The sequence below is a fragment of the Cherax quadricarinatus genome, chromosome 45 (assembly GCF_038502225.1).
Source record: "Cherax quadricarinatus isolate ZL_2023a chromosome 45, ASM3850222v1, whole genome shotgun sequence".
NCBI classification, from domain to species: Eukaryota; Metazoa; Arthropoda; class Malacostraca; order Decapoda; family Parastacidae; genus Cherax; species Cherax quadricarinatus.
This window is the reverse complement of record NC_091336.1, coordinates 345,834-356,606: the sequence shown is the minus strand read 5'-3', so window position 1 is coordinate 356,606 and position 10,773 is coordinate 345,834.

The following is a 10,773-nucleotide window of genomic DNA, read 5'->3' as shown; positions in this document are numbered from 1 at the left end:
TCAATCTGTTTCACCAGTTGAGGAGAAAGACTTAGCTCCCACTGACTTCCCAGATGAAGTCAAGCGTTTGTTGACGCTGTTGAACAAACGTCGTAAAGCCATTGCCTTACCAGGTGAGAAGATGGGTATAACGAACTTATTGTCCCATCGTATTCCACTTGAACCTGGTACTAGACCTATCTACATACCTGCGTACAGAATGCCTCATTCACAAGTTGCTGTCGCAGAGGAACTGATCAATCAAATGCTCAATGATGGAGTTATTGCACATAGCAATTCACCCTGGAATGCGCCCTTGATCCTAGTGCCTAAGAAGGATGGCACTTGGCGCCCGGTGATTGACTTTCAGAAGTTAAATGCGAAAACCATTCCAGATCGCTTTCCACTTCCTGTACTAGGTGACCTTTTACGCAATATCGGCGATAACAAAGTCTTCTCGACCCTGGACTTGTTACAAGGGTTTTGGCAAGTCCCTCTTCATGAGGACAGCCAAGAGTTAACCGCATTCTCCACTCCCACAGGTCATTATCACTTCCTATGTATGGCGTTTGGATTATGATCGTCTCCTATCACGTTCTCTAGACTCATGACCAACATCTTTAGAGGTCTTATAGGTAAAGCACTTATGGTGTACTTAGACGACGTAATCGTCATGTCCGAAGACGTGGATACACACCTGAAAAGACTTGATACAGTACTTGGAAAGCTTGAAGAAGCCAATTTAAAGATCAAACTGTCCAAATGTCAATTTTTCAGATCAGAAATTAAGTTTCTTGGTCACATAGTCACTCCCAGGGGGGTTACGACTGATCAAAGTAAAGTAACTGCAGTACAAAATTTTCCAACTCCCAAAACTGCTGATGCCGTAAGATCCTTTGTGGGCTTAGCAGGTTTTTATAGATCTTTCATTGCCAATTTTTCTTCCATAGCAGCTCCTCTAACTGAGTTGCTTAAGAAAGATGCTCCTTTTGTTTGGACATTCCGTCAAGAAAGAGGATTCCAGACATTAAAAGAAAAGCTAACATCTGCTCCAATTTTGAAATTTCCAGATTTTTCTAAGCCCTTCTATCTGACAACTGATGCTAGTTCAATTGGTATACGTGCCGTACTAGCTCAGAAGACTGATAGCAAGTACAATGCAGTTGCATTTGCTAGCCGAGTCCTTACGAAGGCTGAACGTAATTATACAGTAACGGAGCAAGAAGCTTTAGCAATAGTATGGTCTTTAAAGCACTTCCAAGATATTATTTACCAGTACCCTGTTCATGTCTTGACAGACCATGCTCCACTGATACCTTTATTCCAGAACAAACAGCCTACTGGAAGGTTAGCCAGATGGACCTTGACTATCCAAGAGTTCAATCCCACTTTTGAACATTTACCTGGCAAGTCGAATGCAGTCGCAGATGCTTTATCGCGACATGTTAGTGTAGTTACTGCAGATCCTCCATTTACTGTCGAGGATGTCAAAGCTGCCCAAAGAACAGATCCCATGTGGTCTGGTGTGATTCGATTCCTGCTCCAGGAAGATCTTATTCTTACTGTGAAGCCACCAGCACCCATTAGTGACTTTGTAATGAGCCAAGAATTACTTTATCGAACAGCCGAGTTGGGTACTCCTAGTAGAAGAGTTTACCAGTTAGTAATTCCACAGTCACTAGTGAACGTAGCTCTACAGCTAGTTCATGATGCACCAGGTGTTGCACACCCTGGTATGGATCGTTCTGTGAAACAAGCCAGAATGAAATACTTTTGGCCACGTATGGCAACTGACATTTCCGAGTATGTTAAGAAATGTAGTGTCTGTATGCAGCATAAAGGAAATGGCAATGGTCCTAACCCAATCCAAGTGTACCCAACCACTAGCGAACCGTGGGAAAGAGTTGCCCTTGATTTGTTAACCAATTTTAAATGTTCCCTCCAAGGCAACAAACATCTGTGTGTTATGGTAGACCATTTCACCAGATATTGTGAGTTAGTTCCTATTGCAGATAAGACTGCAGAGACAGTAGCTAAAGCGTTTAAAGAATGCATTATCTGCAGGCATACCACCCCAAAGTCCTTAGTAACAGATAATGGAGGTGAATTCTGTAATGAGATTCTTGAAAATTTGTGTACTTTGTACAAGATCTCTAAATCCACCATTGTTCCTCATCATCCTGCTAGCAATGGGTTAGCCGAAAGAACCAATAAAAAGGTACTTGATGTCCTGAGAGCCACTATCAACCCCAATAGTGAAACTTGGGATGAAGTCATACCAGATGTTCAATGTGCCATAAATTCTGCTTACAATGCTTCCATAGGTGATACTCCACATTATGCATTGTATGGTGTAGACAAGCGTTTACCCTATGAGTTGTTATATTCCACTCCGAAACCTAATTACAACCCTGATGATTTCATAGCAACTCGTACCAGCATGGCTCAAAGTGTTTTTAGAAGAATCCGTGAAACTCTTCATAAATCAACAGCAGAATTTACTAGAGTAACTAATAGCCATGCTAAGCCGTCAAAAGTCAAAGTAGGTTCAAGAGTAATGCTGACAAATTTCAACAAAACATCCGAAATGCCTAAGCTCGATCAAAAGTTTGTCGGACCTTATCGAGTAGTAGAACATATCTCTGGTAATAAGTATAAGGTTAGAGAAATTAGTACTGGCAAATACAAAGAATCGCATTTAGATCATATGAAATTAGTATGTGATGTTGACGATATTGCTACCCAGACTAATATGACAGATGCTGAAAATCCTCTTGACTCTGTACCCTCTACCTCAGATACCAACCTGAATGTCGTTACTCCTTGCGTACTCGACAAGTAATGAGAAACCCACAAGTATCTTTTGTAGATACTCCTTCAGATCTCCCTCAGTCAAGGCATGTGTTAGCCATTGCAGAGGAATTCGATCCTCCCAGAGATGATAACCATTCTGCATATGTAAACCTCACCCTCGCAGAATTGGGTTTAAATGTACATAGTCTGTATAATTAGATGTCCGAGATGAATGAAATTATCATCTGTGTGTTTTGTTATTAGCTGATCAGTTGTCAGAAATTTTCGTGTTCACGTTCCCTCCGTATTCTGAGAATTTGACAGTAATAGTCTGAGTGCGCAACAGATGCCTTTGCTGTTAATTTCACCTTGTATATATATATATTTATTTCCTCAGAAAACGTAGAGTGCATGAATACAGATCGATCGATCAATTCCATCCATATTGTACAATGATTTGTTCTTATAGTTGTAATGCATTACGTTAAAACTCATTACGTTAATACCCATTACGTCAAAATCATGTTGTACCATCCATTAGTTCTAAGTTATATATGAATTTGTTATTGTATAGAATCAGCCCAGATCTGCCTGCCTGTTCAGCCTATAGTATAGGGACGACATACGTAACATGACCGAGCTGTCAGCATAGTTGCTGATCCCTGTATTCCCTGTATTATATAGCATAGCATATTAGTATCATCCATGTGCTTTAGATACGAGATCCTTTGTAGGCCTGTGGCTTTGTGTGATGTCACGGGATGCACATGTGTAGGCTCATACCTCTGCCCCGCTCTCACTCGGCGGCAGACCATTCAGCAGACAGGCAAGGCAGCTGGGCTCCATCCCTCACCATCTCAGTCCGACAATATAGTTACCATCCAACAAGTGTGTCTACCTTCAACCTACGATATCTCCATTTAAGAACCCTTACGATACTAGGACCAGTGCTATCTTTGGTATATGTGAACGACATGATGAAAGGGTTAGACTCAGAAGTGTCCCTGTTTGCAGATGATGTGAAGTTAATGAGGAGAATTAAATCTGATGAGGACCAGGCAGGACTTCAAAGAGACCTGGACAGACTGGACACCTGGTCCAGCAAATGGCTTCTCGAATTTAATCCTGCCAAATGCAAAGTCATGAAGATAGGGGAAGGGCACAGAAGACCACAGACAGAGTATAGGCTAGGTGGCCAAAGACTGCAAACCTCACTCAAGGAGAAAGATCTTGGGGTGAGTATAACACCGAGCATGTCTCCGGAAGCACACATCAATCAGATAACTGCTGCAGCATATGGGCGCCTGGCAAACCTGAGAACAGCATTCCGATACCTTAGTAAAGAATCGTTCAAGACACTGTACACCGTGTATGTCAGGCCCATACTGGAGTATGCAACACCTGTTTGGAACCCGCACTCGATAAAGCACGTCAAGAAACTAGAGAAAGTACAAAGGTTTGCCACAAGGTTAGTTCCAGAGCTAAGGGGAATGTCCTATGAAGAAAGATTAAGGGAAATCGGCCTGACGACACTGGAGGACAGGAGGGTCAGGGGAGACATGATAACGACATATAAAATACTGCGTGGAATAGACAAGGTGGACAAAGACAGGATGTTCCAGGGAGGGGACACAGAAACAAGAGGCCACAATTGGAAGTTGAAGACACAAATGAGTCAGAGAGATATTAGGAAGTATTTCTTCAGTCATAGAGTTGTAAGGCAGTGGAATAGCCTAGAAAATGACGTAGTGGAGGCAGGAATCATACACAGTTTTAAGACGAGGTTTGATAAAGCTCATGGAGCGGGGAGAGAGAGGGCCCAGTAGCAACCGGTGAAGAGGCGGGGCCAGGAGCTAAGACTCGACCCCTGCAAACACAAATAGGTGAGTACAAATAGGCGAGTACACATATACAGGATTTCACACCTTCCTGTGAAGTGACCCTATAACCCTTCCTTTCCCTCCCATCTCTCTCCCTCTCCTCTCCTCTCCTCTCTCTCTCTCTCTCTCTCTCTCTCTCTCTCTCTCTCTCTCTCTCTCTCTCTCCCTTTCTCTCTTCCTCTCTCTCTTCCTCTCTCTCTTCCTCTCTCTCTTCCTCTCACTTTCTCTCTCTCTTCCTCTCTCTCTCCCTCTCTCTCTTCCTCTCTTCCTCTCTTACTCTCTCTCTTCCTCTTCTTTTCTCTCTCTCTCTCTCTTCTCTTGTCACTCCACCCCTCTCTCTTACCTTTTCCCTCTCTCTCACTTTCTCCCCCTTTTTCCCTTCTTTTCCCCTCCATCTAGGCTCCCCTTCTCTCTCTTTCTCCCTCTCTCTCACCCTCTCCCCTTTTTCTTTTTTTTCTTTCTCTCTTTCACTAAAAAAAAAATGGTTGGGACTCGCAGGAATCAGGGATCAAATGACAATGGTACTGGTAGGGAGGAATGGATGGAGGAACAGTGGAAAAGGATAGAGCAAGAATGGGAGAGAAAATTAGGAGAGTTTTCTGAAAAAATGGAGAAAGAGCTCTCTGTGAAATGGGAAAAGAGGTTGGAGAAGGAGACGAAGAATTGGGAGGCACAAGTCGAAACTGCAGTAGCCAGGGTAAAGGTCCTAGAATTTGAGGTAAACAGGCTGAAGCAAGTCTCAGGGGTAGTGACCAGTGAAGACACACCATACGAAGCTGAGAGGCTGAACAGGAAGGAAGGAGACATGAATTATGCTAAGGTCATATCAGCCTGCAAAGAAGGGCCAGGGAGTGGAAGGGAAGAGCAGATGGGTGCAGATGGAGAGGGAGAAAGGTCGAATGCTGAGGCACAACCATGCTACCAAGAGCCACTGGAAAAATCAAGGGAGGAAATGACCACATACAGACAGGAACCAGAGTCACAGAGGGAGAGGCAATGGGAGGAGGAAAAGGCAAAATCAGTGATTATCCATGGGCTTCGGGAGAGAGAGGAAAGGACACACACTGAAAGAAGGCAGGAAGAAAAAAAAGAGATTGAGAAAATCATCACGGAAATAGGGGGAGAAGACTTGGATGAGATTGTAAATTTTCAGAGAATAGGGGGGTACTTGAATGGGAGAAACCGACCAATCAAGCTGATTCTCAGGACAGAAACAGTGCGGAACAGGATCCTCCAAGAGAAACCACGGTTGAAAAGCTTGGAAGAGTACAAGAAGGTGTTCCTAGACAGAGACAGAACACAAACAGAGAGACAGCAGCTGAGGGAGAGGACAAAAAAGCGAAAGGAGCTAGGAAAGGAGACAAGGATGGAACCAGCAGAGGTCAGTCAGAGTAGAACAGAGCAGCAAGGGCAAGCACACACACAACTATCCTCAGAACCCCACAACCTATCACACCATCCCAACACACAATACAATCCATACCGGTATGACGACATTGAACATCTTCGTAGTCGACTTGCAGAAATTCACAATGAACGTTTCAATGCGGTTAGAGTCAGAGCAGGTATGGAAGAAGTGCTATGGAGTGACAAACCTTCAGGTTGTGTCTTGCGCAAATTTAGGGTCAGACAACAGGTGACGTCCCTCTTGCAACTGGAAGTATGCATGGGTTTGGGTGGTTACCTGCTGGGTCAAGTACTCCTCACCACGGACAGCATGAGTTTTTATGCTGATCTATGGTTTGGGGAAAAGCTACGGCGGGGAGTAAGGGATTTCAGAAAAGTTATAAGTGACAGGGATAGAGCGGTACTAGAAGGTAGAATTCGAGTGGAGGAGGTAGAGGAGGCGATTTTTAGTATGAGTAAAGGTAAGGCACCAGGTATAGATGGCATTTCGAATGATTTTTATAGGGCGCATTGGGGAAGTATTAAGCATTGTTTGGTTGATGTATTGAATTGCATGCTCACGGAGGGGAGGTTAGGTATGTCGCAAAGTACGGGGGTAGTTGTGTTGGTGCCCAAAAAGGGAGGGAGGAGGGGTCTGAGTGCATATAGAGCAATATCTCTTATGTGCTCTGACTATAAAATCTTTGCAAAAGTTTTAGGAAACAGAATGAGGATGGTTATGGAGTCGGTTATTCACAAGGGACAGCTAGGCATACCAGGTAGGAGCATGAGGGAAGGACATGTACGTATTAGGGAGTTTTGGGGGGAATGTCAATGGGGGGGTGTCCTAGAGCTTGACTGGCAAAATGTTTACGACTGTGTTGATAGAGATTTATTGAGGCTTATTTTATTGAAGCAGGGTTTTGGAGAGGGGACTGTAAGATGGGTTGATACCTTGTATGCCTCGGCTATGGTACAAGTACAGGTAAACGGTAAATTGGGGCAGCCGGTCCGTATGGAAAGGGGCTTGAGGCAAGGGTGCCCCCTCTCCCAGCTGCTTTTTACTTGTATGCAAAACCCCTTTTATGAGATGGTGGATGGTGGTTTGAGGCGTGGAACGCTGAGAAGTAACCATGCAGTGCGTGTGGTCGGGTACGTAAATGATACCACGATTTTGTTAAAAGGGGAGGAGGATTTGCAGTCCGTGGGATGGATTGCTGAGTTTTTTGGGGCAGAGTCTGGCATGTGCGTCAGTAAGGCAAAATCGAAATTATTGGAGGTGGGTACATGGGTGGGGGGGAGGGGGTTTGGGCGAAAGGTATGGGTGGTCAGTCGTGGTGCAACTTAGAATATGTGGTATCGTGTACATGGCAGATGAGAGGGAGGGCCGAAGGGTAAACTCTGAATTGGTGGTTAACAAGGCTTTAGATCGACTTTGGGGGTTAAGAGTTGGGGATGTCTCATTGCAACAGAGGACAGTAGTGGTTAATGCACTTGTTTATAGTAAAGTATGGGGTGTGGCTGAGGTGTTCCCTTTAAGAGACATGGATATTCAGGAACTGCAGAGAATGGTCTTACGTTATTTTTGGGGTTTTGGGAGAGCTTGGTTAAGTCGGGAGGTTGTCATGACCCATGTTCGTCGTGGGGGTTTAGGTCTCTTGGCTTTGGGGCCACGGGTGAAGGGCCTCTATGTAAAGCAGCAGTTCCTCAAGTGCGGGCGGTGAGAAGGGCATCCGGGTGGGTCGAGTAATGATCGAAATGCGTAAATGGTGGAGCAGCAGGAGATTAATCGAGTGTGAGGACATGCTGCGTTTGTTGTTAAAGTTGAGAAATGCGCAACAGATTCGGGTGGGGCAAATGGTCAGCATATGTTGTCATGGGGAAATTGTACAGGGATTGTCTTTTTCCGCTGTATAATTGGGGGGAAATATGGGACGGGTTTTGTAAACTTAAGTTGGCACCAAGGGTTCGTGAATTGGTGTACAGATTTGTCATGGGGATTTTAGCATCAAAATCGGTCTTAAATAGGATGGGTTTGGTAAGGGAGGCGAATTGCTTACGTTGCGGTCTAGAAGAAACAGCTTTTCATGCAGTCTACTTTTGTGATACCTTGGACAAAGTTCGTTCGTGGTTGGGGCGGGTTTTCGATTTTCTTAGTGGGGGAAGTATCTTGACCTTACTGGCTCCACAAAGGTGGCAGTAAAGCAATTGCAAAGAACTACTGACCGATAGCACTAACATCCCATAAAAAAATCTTTGAGAGGGTCCTAAGAAGCAAGATCGCCACTAATCTAGATACCCATCAGTTACACAACCCAGGGCAACACGGGTTTAGAGCTGGTCGCTACTGCCTGTCCCAGCTCCTGGACCTCTATAACAAGGTTCTGGATGCTGTAGAGGATAAACAAAATAAAGATGTTGTATACACAGACTTTGCAAAAGCTTTCGACAAGTGTGACCATGGTGTAACAGCGCAAAAAAAAGAGTGATAAAGGAATAACGGGAAAAGTTGGTTGATGGATCTACAACTTCCTAACAAATAGAACACAAAGAGTAATAGTAAACAGAGTAAAGTCCCAGTCAGCCATGGTAAAAAGCTCTGTTCCACAAGGCACAGTACTCGCTCCCATTCTATTCCTCATTCATATGTAAGTCACAGCTCCGTGTCTTCCTTTGCGGATGACACCCGGATTACCATGGCAGTGACCTCCATCGAAGACACTGCGAGACTCCAAGCGGATATCAACCAAATCTTCGAATGGGCCACTTAAAACAATATGAAGTTCAACGAGGAGAAATTTCAACTACTCAGATATGGGAAACTTGAAGAAATTAAAAAATGTATTAGGGTATACAACAAATTCTAACCATATAATTGAGTGGAAAAGTAATATGAAGGACCTGGGAGTGATAATGTCAGAGGATCTCGCCTTCAAAGACCACAACAATGTATCTACCTCATCCACTAGGAAAATGATAGGATGGATAATGAGAACCTTCAAAACTAGGGACGCTAAGCCCATAATGATTCTCTTCAAATCGCCTGCGCTCTCTAGGCCGGAATACTGCTGTACACTAACGGCTCCTTTCAAGGCTGGCGACATTGCAAACCTGGAGAGTGTACAAAGAACTTTCACAGCACACATAAGTACGATAAGGCACCTAAACTACTGGGAACGATTGAAGGTCCATGATCTCTATTCCCTCGAACACAGGCGAGAGATACATGATAATATACACTTGGAAGATCTGGAGGGATTGGTATCAAACCTGCTCACGAAAATCACTCCCTATGAAAGCAAAAAGATTCGGCAGGAGATGCAACATTCCCGTGATGAAAAGCAGGGGCGCCTCAGGTACACTGAGAGACAACACAATAAGTGTCCAGGGCCCAAGACTGTTCAGTTGCCTCCCAGCATACATAAGGGGGATTACCAATAGACTCCTGGCTGTCTTCAAGAAGGTACTGGACAGGCACCTAGAATCCGTGCCTGACCAACCGGGCTGTGGTTCATACGTCAGCTTGCGTGCGGCCAGCAGTAACAGCCTGATTGATCAGACCCTGATTCACCATGAGGCCTTTCCTCAGACCGGGCTGCGGGGGCGTTGACCCCCGAAAACCTTTCCAGGTCTCCAGGTAAAACTTGTATTACCGTCTCATAAAATGTTATCCAAGGTTATTGTACCATTTCAGAGAATGTGTCTACCATTTGTATGCATATCACTTGTATACTTATTTTTGAGAGAAACTGTAAAGGGTAACTCAAAAAAAAATTGAAAAATCCAAAAATTCGAAAAAAAATTTGTAGCATTGAAATTGAAATTTTAATGTTTATTTCTCTGTAAAGATTACCATGTGGGTTTACATACGAAATATTAATTTCAAAGAAGGCCACTGGCATGCCTAGGTACGGGGTGGGGCTAGTGCGGGGGACTGGGGCGGGGCTAGTGCGGGGGACCGGAAGTGGAACTGACAGAGGCCTTCACACTGACGTGTGAAATTCCACACCTTGGTGTGATGGGGGGAGACCGGAACTGCCGCCATTTTGAGTCATACTGAAGAAACGCCTATTACTCAGCACATACCAAGAACTCTGCCAACAACATACACCAAGAGTTGCTGCCAATAATCTATCCACTCTCATCTCCATGCTCACAGGTCTTTAACTCTGCCCATCGATTCATAATCACCAAAAATTTACACTACATCAAATCACAATCACCAAAATAACATTAATCCCATTACCTCTCATATAATCCTGCCATGTGAGACCATCACTCATATTAAAAAAAAAATCTTACACATGTTACACTCACACAAAAATTCTTATTTCATCCCAGATTTCCCTCAAATTCGAAATATTTACTTTGAAATCATAAGAATCTAAAAATGTATAACAATAAAACTAAAGCATTTCAAAACATTTATTTTACTAAGTACAGAATGAAGTGAATAACTAAGTTAGTCAGTATGATTTACCAGACTTATATTAACATGACATAGTAAAAAATTAATATATTTTAAGAAAAAAAAAAGATTAGCGAGAAATTTCAGAACCAAATTAATTAATTTAGGTGTTAAAAACAGAACAAAATTCTATGCAGGTAGAAACATTTTGAAGGAATATTAGTTAATTTCTAAGTATTACTTAAATGTAACATTCCATTAAAATTAGTATGGAAGTAATATGGAATATAGTAAAAGTTATTAATACAATTATAATCACTCAGTGTA